Below are 13222 nucleotides of genomic sequence, written 5' to 3' on the forward strand. Positions count from 1 at the left end.
CCCTCCCCTCAGCTCTCCTGGCCACATCTCCCCCAAGGACTCCTTCATGGCCGCTCTGTCCCTGAGCCCCACAGTTACACCACCACGCAAGCGGTCAAGGAAGTCCTCGGTCAGGGTGGTTGAGTCTCCCCCCCTGTCTCCACCCTTCCCCCGGTGGCGCTGCAACCCATCCCTCTGAACCCCCCCCCTCCTTGGGGCCTGAGGTCACTTCGGGTGCAGGGGACTCCCTGGAGGACCTTGCTAAGGTGTGTAGTGCCATCCTGGCCTCCGCCTTTGGCCATGACACACCCCCTGTGGTTGAGTCCTCCATCCCTGCACCCACAACGCCGCCCCTTTGCCCTGATGTCCCTGCGGTGCCTGTTGCTTCCCCCCCCCCTGATGCCCTCACCAGTATGGAAGACGATGGCATTTGACTGTGCAGGCAAGGTAGGGGACACACATCCCACTGTGTCCCCCATGCAGCTGGGAATAATTGACTGCCCTATGGCCTTTGTTGACTTTGAACTGCCGTTGATCCACGGACATTGTGCTCATGCTGATTAAAGCTTATTTTTTTTTTCATTATCACACTCCTGCTATGGTGGTATTGGTGTTGGTGGGGCTGCTACATTGTTTTGGGTGGTGTTTAAGGCTTTGGGTGTGTGGGATTTGTAGTAGTGTTCTGCTCTTTGGGGCCACCCTAGGATCTGTGTGCCATCACAAGGTGTTGGCTAACTTCCTTAGGTCATGTCAGCAGTTACTGCATGGTTCAATTGTCCCAGGGTGTATTCCTTACTCTGTGTACCCAGTTTCTTCCCTGCAGGGTGTTCCCAATGTTTAGCGCAGAGCTGTGTGTACATGAGCTGTGTGTGTGACGGAGCCCTTCTACTTTGGCCATGCATGCATGGCCATGTCTCCACCTGCAACAATCGTGGCATCCTTGGTGATCACTGTACTTGTGTGTGGAGTCAGTTGACATGAGTTCATGGGGACATGTTCCCTTGTAGGCAGTATGGATGTGGGTAATTGTGGCATCACACACATGTGTTACACCCCTCCTGGGTGTGGACACTGCTGGGAGGACTCTGCACCCACCCCTCCTGGGTCTGGACACTGCTGGGAGGACTCTGCACACACCCCTCCTGGGTCTGGACACTGCTGGGAGGACTCTGCACACACCCCTCCTGTCTCTGGGCACTGCTGGGAGGACTCACCACCCACCCCTCCTGGGTCTGGACACTGCTGGGAGGACTCTGCACCCACCCCTCCTGTCTCTGGGCACTGCTGGGAGGACTCACCACCCACCCCTCCTGTCTCAGGGCACTGCTGGGAGGTCTCTGCACCCACCCCTCCTGGGTCTGGACACTGCTGGGAGGACTCTGCACACACCCCTCCTGTCTCTGGGCACTGCTGGGAGGACTCACCACCCACCCCTCCTGTCTCAGGGCACTGCTGGGAGGTCTCTGCACCCACCCCTCCTGGGTCTGGACACTGCTGGGAGGACTCTGCACACACCCCTCCTGTCTCTGGGCACTGCTGGGAGGACTCTGCACCCACCCCTCCTGGGTCTGGACACTGCTGGGAGGACTCTGCACCCACCCCTCCTGTGTCAGGGCACTGCTGGGAGGACTCCACACCCACCCCTCCTGTCTCAGGGCACTGCTGGGAGGTCTCTGCACCCACCCCTCCTGTCTCAGGGCACTGCTGGGAGGACTCCACACCCACCCCTCCTGTGTCTGGGCACTGCTGGGAGGACTCTGCACACACCCATCCTGTCTCTGGGCACTGCTGGGAGTGATGGGCACCCACCCCTCCTGTCTCAGGGCACTGCTGGGAGGACTCTGCACCCACCCCTCCTGTGTCAGGGCACTGCTGGGAGGACTCTGCACACACCCCTCCTGTCTCTGGGCACTGCTGGGAGTGATGGGCACCCACCCCTCCTGTCTCAGGGCACTGCTGGGAGGACTCCACACCCACCACTCCTGTCTCAGGGCACTGCTGGGTGGACTCTGCACACACACCTCCGATTACTGGATATGTGCGCTTGGCACATACACGGTGGGGTTACGCACACTGCATTAGAGGTGAGGGTACGTGTCTACTGACACTGGTGTGGTGGGGGTACGCTCCGTACGTCCGCGGGTGTGGGTACGGGTCGTACTTACACTGTTGGGCAGGGGGGTACGCTCCTTGCATTCGTGGGTGGGGGTTCGAGTCGTACTTACACTGTTGGCATGGGGGGTACGCTCCATGCATACGCGGGTGGGGGTACGGGTCGTACTTACACTGTTGGGCAGGGGGGTACGCTCCTTGCATTCGCGGGTGGGGGTACGGGTCGTACTTACACTGTTGGGCTGGGGGTACGCTCCGTACGTCCGCGGGTGGGGGTACGGGTCGTACTTACACTGTTGGGCTGGGGGTACGCTCCGTGCGTCCGCGGGTGGGGGTACGGGTCGTACTTACACTGTTGGGCTGGGGGTACGCTCCGTACGTCCGTGGGTGGGGGTACGGGTCGTACTTACACTGTTGGGCTGGGGGTACGCTCCGTACGTCCGCGGGTGGGGGTACGGGTCGTACTTACACTGTTGGGCTGGGGGTACGCTCCGTACGTCCGCGGGTGGGGGTACGGGTCGTACTTACACTGTTGGGCTGGGGGTACGCTCCGTACGTCCGCGGGTGTGGGTACGGGTCGTACTTACACTGTTGGGCAGGGGGGTACGCTCCTTGCATTTGTGGGTGGGGGTTCGAGTCGTACTTACACTGTTGGCATGGGGGGTACGCTCCATGCATACGCGGGTGGGGGTACGGGTCGTACTTACACTGTTGGGCAGGGGGGTACGCTCCTTGCATTCGCGGGTGGGGGTACGGGTCGTACTTACACTGTTGGGCTGGGGGTACGCTCCGTACGTCCGCGGGTGGGGGTACGGGTCGTACTTACACTGTTGGGCAGGGGGGTACGCTCCTTGCATTCGCGGGTGGGGGTACGGGTCGTACTTACACTGTTGGGCTGGGGGTACGCTCCGTACGTCCGCGGGTGGGGGTACGGGTCGTACTTGCACTGTTGGGCTGGGGGGTACGCTCCTTGCATACGGGGTGGGGGTAGGGTCCGTACATATCCGTCCCCACGCTATGTGATGTTTGTGCGGCCCGTACCCAGGCCTTTGCCACGTGGGTGCGATCCGTCCCGCCATTGTTGGGGTGACGTGTGTGGGCGTGGTCCGACTCGTACCCACGCTCTTCAGGCGTGGGTACGGGACGTACCTGTCTGGTTGTGTTGCCGGTTCGCGTGGTGACGGACTTCCGTTGTGGCGGTCGCTGGATTATCAGGACACGCCCCCACCCCCTCGTGGTGACCAGGGCATGGGAGTCATGTATGTCCAGGCCATGTGTAGTGTGTCACTCATGTGGTTGTTTTGTGGCCTGCCCTGGTCGTGCCACCCCCACCCCACCCCACTTTCCCCCCTCCCTTAGTTATTCTGACCTTCTGCGGCGTCTGCGTCGTAACCTGTAGAGGAGGTGTACTGCTATGAGGGCAGGGATGACTCGTAGGTTCGGGTCCATGTCTGTCCGTCGCGTACTGGTACTCCTTGCTCGCGTCGTCCTGTCGCGTACGGGTCCTCCTTGATCGCGTCGTCCTGTCGCGTACGGGTCCTCCTTGGTGGCGTCGTCCTGTGTGTCCGTCACGTACTGGTCCTCCTTGTTCGCGTCGCCGTCTGTCCGTCGCGTACTGGTGGTCCTTGTTCGCGTCGTCCTGATTTTCCGGCAGTTTTTGGCTGCCGCAAAATATTCACCGTGCGGGGTGACGTCGGTGCGAATCGTGATTCCTGGGTCGTGAATGGCTGGCTGCGTGCGTCCCGACGTCAGGTCGGCGCTTTCCCGGATCGCATTGGTAGGTGTTTTTTGTTCGGTCGGTCTTTTTTACGATTCGTACGGTAATGGTGTACCCGTGCGAATCGTAATTCCATGTTTGTATATTTTGACGACCGGGTACGCGTCGGACGGAGAATATGCTCCGTCCGACGGTTCGTACCCGGTTTTTACCGGATCGTGATCGGCACCTAGGTGTGCAATACCTTGCCTTGGAATCGATGACCCACGCTGACTGGAAGCTTATTAGCTACCTACTGAATGCTGCACAGCTGGTATTAATATAGTTGAAGAAGACAACTGCCCTCCCAATAACTTAATGTTTCACCGCCCATGGGAGGTGATGGTGATGCAACAACTTTCCCACAACTTACCTCGCATAGAAGTTAAATTTCATTAGATTTGGCACCCGCTGATCTGCTATCTCACCCGCTTGGAGTTCACCTGTTTCAACCCAGCAAAGCTTGGAGCATTTCAGCTTTTTAATAACTTTTCATCCATGCTTAGCTTCAATCGAAAGGCCATGTCCCCCATCCACCATGAGCGTCAATCCTGCGTTCTCTATTGCACGACTTTGCTTATATTGTGAAGCTGTATGTTAACAACATTGACCTGCAAACCTATGACGATTCCCCTCTCCCACCCCTCAAATGGGACTGGAGACACTGGTAGATGTTTCGCATGGGAGCCGGCAATTAGGACTTTGTGGAATGTGTTTGTTAGGACCTGCTCTGCAGTCAACAGCTAACACTTGACAGTTTTCATGCTGGCTTCAGTGTCTCACAGAGCATCCACCTGTTAATGGTGTCCCACTGTCTATATCTGGAAGCATTTGAAGGCATGTTGGATTATGGTTCTATTCCTCTATCATCCATGGAAACTAGGGTCACCTCTGCCTGTCAACCCCAAAAGTAACTGTGACTACCTCCTTCAAGATCACTAGACTCGACAACCCAGGTGTCTGCCCACAGGTAGAGGAGTGTGCCCTTACGGGACATTTGCGTTCACCCTTATTGTGCCCATATTTGTAGCACACTCTACATTGGGGTGCAACCATCCTTTTCCTATGGTTAAGGAAGCCATTTCAGAGAGTAATCCTTTATTTTAGGTTTTTCTCCTCTGTCTTTATTTTGTTGGAAACCCTGAGCACCTGTGGATGTCACCACAATATACCTTATTTAATCTTTAAACTAAAATATATTTTTGAACTGATGAACATTCACCTTTAGGAAAGGGAATTCATTTTAATACCTGTGTACTAATTAATAGGCTTTTAACAGTAATTTTAAATAATTATTAAACATACATTTTTTTTAAACCCAACTTTAACACTTTTAGGGACAAAGTGCAAATAATATTAGGGTAACGGGAGATGAAATTGTATTAATACCCAGGCATAACTTTTAATTCCAGAGCACTAATTACTAAGGGCACGATTACGATGTCAGACACCGCTATTACGATGAGACCGCACCATGCGCGGTCACACTCTCCGGTTTCTCTATGGGAGCTTGTGTTACACCCGTAAACCGAGCATAACACTACATCCCAATCAGAGATTGTGTTAATCCCTGCACTCCTTGGCAGGAACCTCAAGGTGGAGAAGCAAGGGCAAGGGGGCCCCCAAACTCGCTTTCCATCAGGCTTCCCATGTCAGAAAGACTGTGGGAAACCAAGAATCCTAATACTGAAGGTGGAAACGCCTTCCTATGGGACTACGGCCGGTCTCCGAATGGCCAATGGGCTCCTAGAGCCTGTCTCAATCCAGCTGTAATGACCAGCCAGTTTCAATTCTGACCGGCTGCATTGTAATCAGCTGGTCAGAACTGAAACAGGCGATATCATCGTAAAGCCTCTGACCTAAGGTTGGAGGGTTTACGATCGAGATCGTCATAGGCCCCTTGATCTTTAAATACATTTCATTTTAGCATTAAACTTCAATAATTTAATTGCACTACTATATTCACCATTAGTGACAGGATATAAGGGATATAGGGGTAATGGGCAGGGTAGTACATTAATACCCAGGTAATACTTAATTTTTACATACTAACAAATTTATTTTAAAGGGAAAAATGAATACAACAGTGAGATTTTAACAGACATTTAAATATTAAACCACAATCATTATGAATAAATAATAATTACAGAGAAACTCCTTATTTTAGAGTGAGCAACAGGAAACAAATAAACACTTTTTTTTATTTCTTTGCAATTAGTTGATGAATTGACAATTTGCAAAAATAAATATATGTACACCTTTTAAGAAAAAAAACAAGCCTTTATTGCAATAAAAAAAATCTTTAAAAAATGGTAGTAGTAGCCCATGCATTTACATTATTTTAAATGTTGAAAATGGGCCTTTTTGCCGTTGTTACGCAAAGCCAGACTCTCTTTCTCAGTGATGACGAGGAAAATCACCTTGTCGTTGCATATAAAAAATTATTGACACACCCAAGACAGTATAAATGAAAACCACAATTCACTTTTCAAATGTTTACTGTAATCTTTTCACTTTTGTACAAAAAGGGTGCTACAATTAGTAGATAAATATGAAATTAAACTTTTACTTATAAAATCAGAACAATGAGCACAACAAATATTTATAATATTGTAAACACATTAAGATTCTACATCCTACGTATCATGATATTTGTATTCGATCCACTGAGAGCATAATGAGGTTATACTTCTGCATTCAATACTCCAAAGATTATTAATAACTACATTGAAAGCCTTAATGCTTTAGTAAGGTTGCCTCTTCTTTTTGAAAGCATTGTAAATGTAACCATCTGAAGAATTAAATACATAGTACCTGCTGGGAAAAGGGAACAAATAAAACAAAAATATGTTAGACAGTTTGCTTATTATGCATAACAAAAGTTTTAGCTTTGCTAACTAAGGGCCTAATTACAAGTCTGGCTGTCTTGCGGTGGCACGGGAGAAGGGTGAGGGATGGGGACGGTTCACTGTACTGCAGATTACAACTTACAAAGTCGTAATGGTGCCGGTGGAACACCTGCTGCGCCAGGGAACAGTGGCGGTGGTGCTGCAGCACAGCAACAACGCAATATACTGAGCAAGGACTGGCGCAGTCCGAGGCAGCATATTTTTAGTTCTTGCACCACCAGCATTTTCATGGCACAGCCCCACCATGAAAAAGCTGGTGCTGCAAGTACTACAGGTTGTACATTTGGGGGGCAAATCATGTCCCCCCCCCACTGTATTTCCCACAGTTCCAGCACAGCATGGAAGTCAACGCCCATGCCATGCTGGAACTTTTTGGCAGTTCCTATTGGGGTGCATCACCATGGAAAAGGCCAAAGAACTGCCGACCATAGTACGAGCTGCACGTTTGCAACTCGTAGTACGGTCGGCGGTGCTTGTGCAGCAGAGGCTGCATTGTGCCGTTGCTGCTGCGCTAAAGTTGTAATCAGGCCCCTAGTCATGTTGAGGAGTTTTTTTTTTTAGAAATGCCTGTATGAAAGTGCCCCTTTTGGACATGGTTAGCCCCATAATTTGCATGATATCTGATGCATCTTTGACAGAAGAGCACTGGGTTCCTGCTAACCAGGTTCCCCAGTGCCGGTATTTTTTCCCAAAAATTGATGTAAATGCTTAATTGTGCCACAATTGGCAAGGCCCTTTGCACCGCTGTAAGGGCTATCTTTTGGTATGTAGGGCATGGGTCCTGAGGAAGGCCCCTTATAGCTGCAGCATGTATTGTGCCGCTCTAAGGTTACTGGGTCTCTGAATTTACACAATAAATTACTTGCTAAACTCACGCATGTGCACAACACAGCAGTCAGCATTCCAGTCCACTGTACAGAACGGCTCTCCATAGCTGCTGCTGGTGAATCTGCGTACTAAATTACATGCCTAGACGCGCTTGCGTACCAGATAGCAGTTAGCATTCTAGTCACCGGCCGCTTTCCAGGGTTTTTTAACTATACTGTCAATACAAACCACTGCCAGGTTACCTGACCAGCACGTCACACTCGAACTAAAGAGAACCACTCTGGCGGGAACTTAAGCCCGACTGAGTTTCGCATGAAGTACGTTTTTCTTTCCTTCTCCGCCACTGTCCCCGCAAAGTCCAGACATCTATTGCATGGATACTTTTTTTTTCCCAACATTTTTATTGGCATTTATTTTAATATACATCCATAATCATATAGTTCAGCAATTAGTGATATATCACTATACAGCACTTATTTGGCATATAGAATATATAAAATCGTCCTGTACTAACTTTATTTACATTTCGAAGAAGCCATAGAGCAGGTTATCCATTAAAGTTCTTACACATGAATCATAGTCTCATATGTTAAAGTCTTATTTTGCCTGTAAGTTTTAGGAAAAGATTATTTCGGTTAATGTATACTATCACATATTATATGCCAGTCTGTAAATATCTCACAGACTTAATAAAAAAACTATACAACTGGTGAATCATACTATGTAATTAACTAACTGTGCAGTGGGGCCAAGGGTTGTGTATTTGCTAATACGTTAAGCAGGCTGTGTGGGGCATGCGCATTGGAGGCGGGGGGCCGGGTGGGAGCTAGACCACCAGTGGGTCATTATCCACATGTCGGGCCGTAAGTTCACAGTGTCCCCAAGTTTTATGTGTGAGCTGGGCAGTGTGTGCAGTCCCTATCTGGCCATTGTCGTGTGATATTTCAGGGTCTGTTTGCAGTAGTGTTTTTATGAAGGTCAAGTCAGTGTTTTCATTTAGGCGTCATACCTTTGGTCATCCTCCTCGCCGCTCGTATGTGTTCCCTCTTCGCTCCCCCCTATGTCGCTCCTGTCTCTGTCTGTGTTTTCCCATGCCTCCAGTATATCTTTCCGGAGGTCGGCAAAGGTGAGTTGCCACAATCCAAGCACCTTTTACCTCGTCAGTACTCCGACTTCTGCCCCCGCCCAATGGGTTACATTGTGCTTCCATTGCTGGTCCATTACGAATTTCCAGGCCAGTGCTATTCTTCTCCAGGCTAAGACCAGGGCTAAATCTAGGAATCGGTTTCCCGATTTCCTTTTAGAAGAACAGGGAAAGAGCCAACAGGAACACTCCCATTGAAGGTTAAAGTATGCGCCCCACAGCTGCACACATGAGTTGTATTGTTTCCTCCCAGAACTTGCGGATTGGGGCACAATCCCAAGTCATGTATATAAAGTCTGCGTCTACACGGTCGCATATTTGGCATTTGTATCCAGTGTCTCCAAAGGCAAGCTGAAGTTTGTGAGGTGTCATGTTTATGTAATTGAACTGTGTGTACTTCAATCTAGTATTGCGTAACACTTTCTTAGGGTATGGCAACATTTTGGACCATTCTGGGTCTGTGATATGTCTATCCAGAGCAGTCTCTCAACAGGTGCGCAGTTTCGTTAGGGTTGTGCAGACCATCTCCAGTTGCGATGTATAGAACCATTTTACCTGGTGTCTTGCAGTGCCTAATGTAAGGACAGAGTGTAATATCGAGTGTGATTTAGGCTCCTGTTGGCTCCCTCCCATAGCCCTCCAAAGGTGTGCAGTATTATCTCATAGGTTAAGAATTGGCCTGTTAGTAGGTCGTAGCTCTCAAGTAGGTCTTCAAATGGAGCCAGGGTTGCTTGCTGGTAGCAATCCCCCACAGTTTATGGTCTGGCCTTATTCCAGGGCTTCAACATTGCTGGGGTTAGTATCTCCTTGGTGTTCCCGTGGGGGAGGCCCACCAGGGGCAGGGCCGGGGCATATAGGGGAGATTTCCCTTCTTTAAAGAGACAGCATTTCCAGCAGCGTAGAGCCGTGGTCTGCAGCAGGGATAGATGAGATGGTGATGTCCGCGTCTAGCATCTTTGCCAGCATCAGAACCGTGCGGATCCCTTGGTCAGTGCCTACTGTGCCCGTATCTGCCAACCACTGCACCAGCCACTGGAGTTGAGAATCTAAAAAGTAGAGCTCGAAGTTAAGCAATCAAGAGTCCTCCCTCCGCGGGTGGGCGTTGTAGGATCGACAGGGCTACCGCCTCCTCCCTTTTTACCATTTCAAATCTCGCAGTAGAGCATCTAGTTGTCCAAACCATGAAGCGGGAACGGTTATGGGGAGATTGCTGAAAAAGTACAGCAGGCGAGGCAGCATGACCATTTCTGCAAGGGAAACCCAGGCCATGATCAGCAGTTGTAGAGTGCACCAGAAGGAAACATTTGATCTCGGAGACCGGAGGGCCATGCCAAGATTACCTTCACGTAAGTCGTCCATCGAGTGGAAGACCGGAATCCCCAGATAACTGAAGGTTGTGGGGACCCAATAAAATCTAATGGGTGAATCCCATTGGCCGAGATGGGGAAGAGTTAAGTTTTACCACGGTTAACTTTAAGGCCAGACAGCAATTCAAACTGCTCTCTCAGGCGCAGTGCAGTATTGGTACCCAACATTGCGTCACTGAGGTATATCAATAAGTCATCTACAAACAGGGAGATATTATGAGTGTTACCCCCTAATGGGATGCCTAGTCCCTCCCCGCCTTGGTGGAATAATGCTGCCAATGGTTCCATTGACAGTGCAAACAACAGAGGTGACAATGGGTATCCCTCTTGTGTTCCTCGGAAGATCTCATACTGTGGGACAGTTTTCCCGGTCTGTATCCTAGCTGTGGGGCTTTCATAAAGCACCCTCACCCAGTTTACCCAGCTTTCCCCCAGGCCCATGCGTCTCATACTTTCAAGCAAGTAGTCCCATTTCACGAAGTTGAAGGCCTTCTCAAGGTCTATCAACAAGAAGGCTGTATGCTGTAAATAACAAGTTTCTGCATGGTACAGCATCAAGTACATCCTTCGCAGGCTGTATGATGTGTTCCTGGCCGGAATAAATCCATTCTGTTCAGCAAGAACCAGGGTCGGCATGTGGGGTAGGATGCAGAGCGCCAGAGTTTTGATAACGATTTTGAAATCCATTTTTAACATAGAAAGTGCCCAGAAGTCTTTGACTTATGCCACCTTATGTCGCTTGTGGTCTCTGGCAGGCATCAAAGTTTCAGGGATTCTGCGTAGAGCGTCTCCAATTGCGGCAGAAGCTGTGCAGTGTAAGTTGAGTCGAATTCGTCTGGGAGACAGTCCGGTCCAGGGGTCTTTCCTCACAGCCCGGATCTCGGGGACTGTCAGAGGCCCTACCAGCATATCAATTATGTGGTTGTCAAGGATTTGGGGGTGCAGCAACTTCAGGAATTCCTTCTGTATATCAGGGGAGGTGCCTTAGTGACGACTAATAGTCACAAAATAAGGCATTAAGGGCCTACAGACCATAAAATGGGTCGCCTCAGGAGGTATAATTTGCGTTACTGGGGATCCCCGCGTCTCCGGCTTAAATAACCAAGCCACAACCTACCCGACCCCCCTCTACTTCTTGCACCTAGGTGAGGTAACTCCTAAAGTCGTGACACAGCTGTCAGTCAAGAGCTTGATAGGACATGCATGTTTGAGGGCGTTGGATGCGTCTGGTCTGGTCTAGTTTCTTGTTAGTTTTCCTGTCTATGTAGGTCACCTTCTAAGGTGTCCACTTTCCAGGTGAAGTTCCCTCTGGGCTCCCACTGTTTCCCCCACACATTTCACCCTCTGTCTTACCTTGAAAGCCTCCCACTCTATCAGCGTATTGGAGGCAGTCTGTCTGTTGCTGTCGAAGTAGAAGTCTATAGCCGTGCCTATGGTCACTCTGAAACAAGTATCTTAAAGACCCAGAGTGTTCAACCGCTACACTGGAATTGGCAGGCGGTGTTTCTCCGGCTGGACTACTAGCAAAAGGGGACTATTGTCATAAAGCGTCCGCCCCAAATATTCTGTGTGTTACTAAGCGACTCAGGCCCAGTGTACCCAAGAAGAAGTTCAGTTTTGTTTGCAAGTGATGTAAGGGCGAGTAATGAGAAGTCTCGGTCTCTGGCATGTCCTCTCCAATCTCTGAACCCCGCCGCAGTTTTATGTATTTGGGCACTCGCCAGTGGGGGGTGAGAGCGATCTAGAACCATGTCAGCAACACAATTGAAGCCCCCTCCCAGTAGTACGCTTGTGGTTAGCACCGCAGTCAAGGAGCCTGAAAGCCTATGGAGGAACTGCACTTGATCTTGATTAAGGGAATGTACACTACCCAATGTGAGTTCATGTCCATAAATTGTGCACTTCAGCACTACATATCTACCCTCTCTACCAAACAGTACGTGCAAGGGTTCGAATGGTATGCCAGTTCTGATCCAAATCAATGCCCCTTTCGCGTATGCAGAATAAGAGGTCGCAAATACCTGCCCTCTCCATCGTCTGCGCAGCTTCTCACCCTACCCACAGGTAATGTGTGTTTCCTGGAGGAGTGCAATCTGCGCCCCCTCCTGCGCAGATATCTGTATATTGTGATGCTTGACGGTAGAGCCCATTCGACTAATGTTCTATGTTACACATTAAAGTGTAAGCCTTTCCATGGGCATTGTAAGAATCGAGGCATCCAGGTCTGCCTCCCCTCCTTCCCCCAGCCACAGAGGCGATGGGCCAGGGCCCCACTTGCACATAAAAACCCAAAACATGGATATGAAAACTAAAATTCCCACAAACCAAAACTCCCTTCTCCCCGGAGCAGCCTGGCAACGGCCAGCCGCCCAACCTACAGGCCAATTGTCCAAAACTTCGGCAGGCTCCATCCATGGGTGGTTGGAGCTTTCCACAGGGGCAGGCTATTGATGGACAAACCACTGTTTATTTCACGAAGTCCTGTGTCCGACGTAGCCAATGCCAGGCCATGCATTCAACGTTTCCAGCAGTAGTGTCCTTTGTCATGGTGAGACGATTCATGATGTCTTCTCCTTTTGGTCCCCTAATGTGGAAGCTCTTCTTGGCTATAGGTCATCACCTGTTCTAGCGGTAACATCTCGCATTATGGCACTATTTGCTTCGGAACTGTCAGATTCTGAGCTATCATTTCATTTGAGGGATCTAGTTCCGGGCTCTGAGACAGTCAGTTGGTTTCATGAGGTCAGCCACCGCTTGTAGGGCTGCAGCTCTCTCCTTCACAGTTTGGGGAGGGCTCGGTCTTTTTGGTGGTTTCCGTCTCAAATGGGTCTGTGTTCTTTTCTGGTTAAGCTATAGTTTGTGGGCGCACAGCAAAGACTGTACCTGGGTCTTTATCACCTTTGTAGGATTCGAACCATTCCCAGGCTGCTTCCGGTTGTTCGCAAAAGTAAGTTTTCCAATCCAGTACTATGCAAAGCCGAGCTGGGAACTTCAAAGAGTATTGTAAGCCTTCATCTCAAAGTGTTTTCTTTTTTGCCAAATATGAGGCTCATCTTCTCTGTACTTCAGCGGTATAGTCGGGGAAACTTGAGACCCAGGAGTTGTCCACGGTGAATGGGCCATCCGT

The sequence above is a fragment of the Triturus cristatus genome, chromosome 1_1 (assembly GCF_964204655.1).
Source record: "Triturus cristatus chromosome 1_1, aTriCri1.1, whole genome shotgun sequence".
In the NCBI taxonomy this organism is placed as follows: domain Eukaryota; kingdom Metazoa; phylum Chordata; class Amphibia; order Caudata; family Salamandridae; genus Triturus; species Triturus cristatus.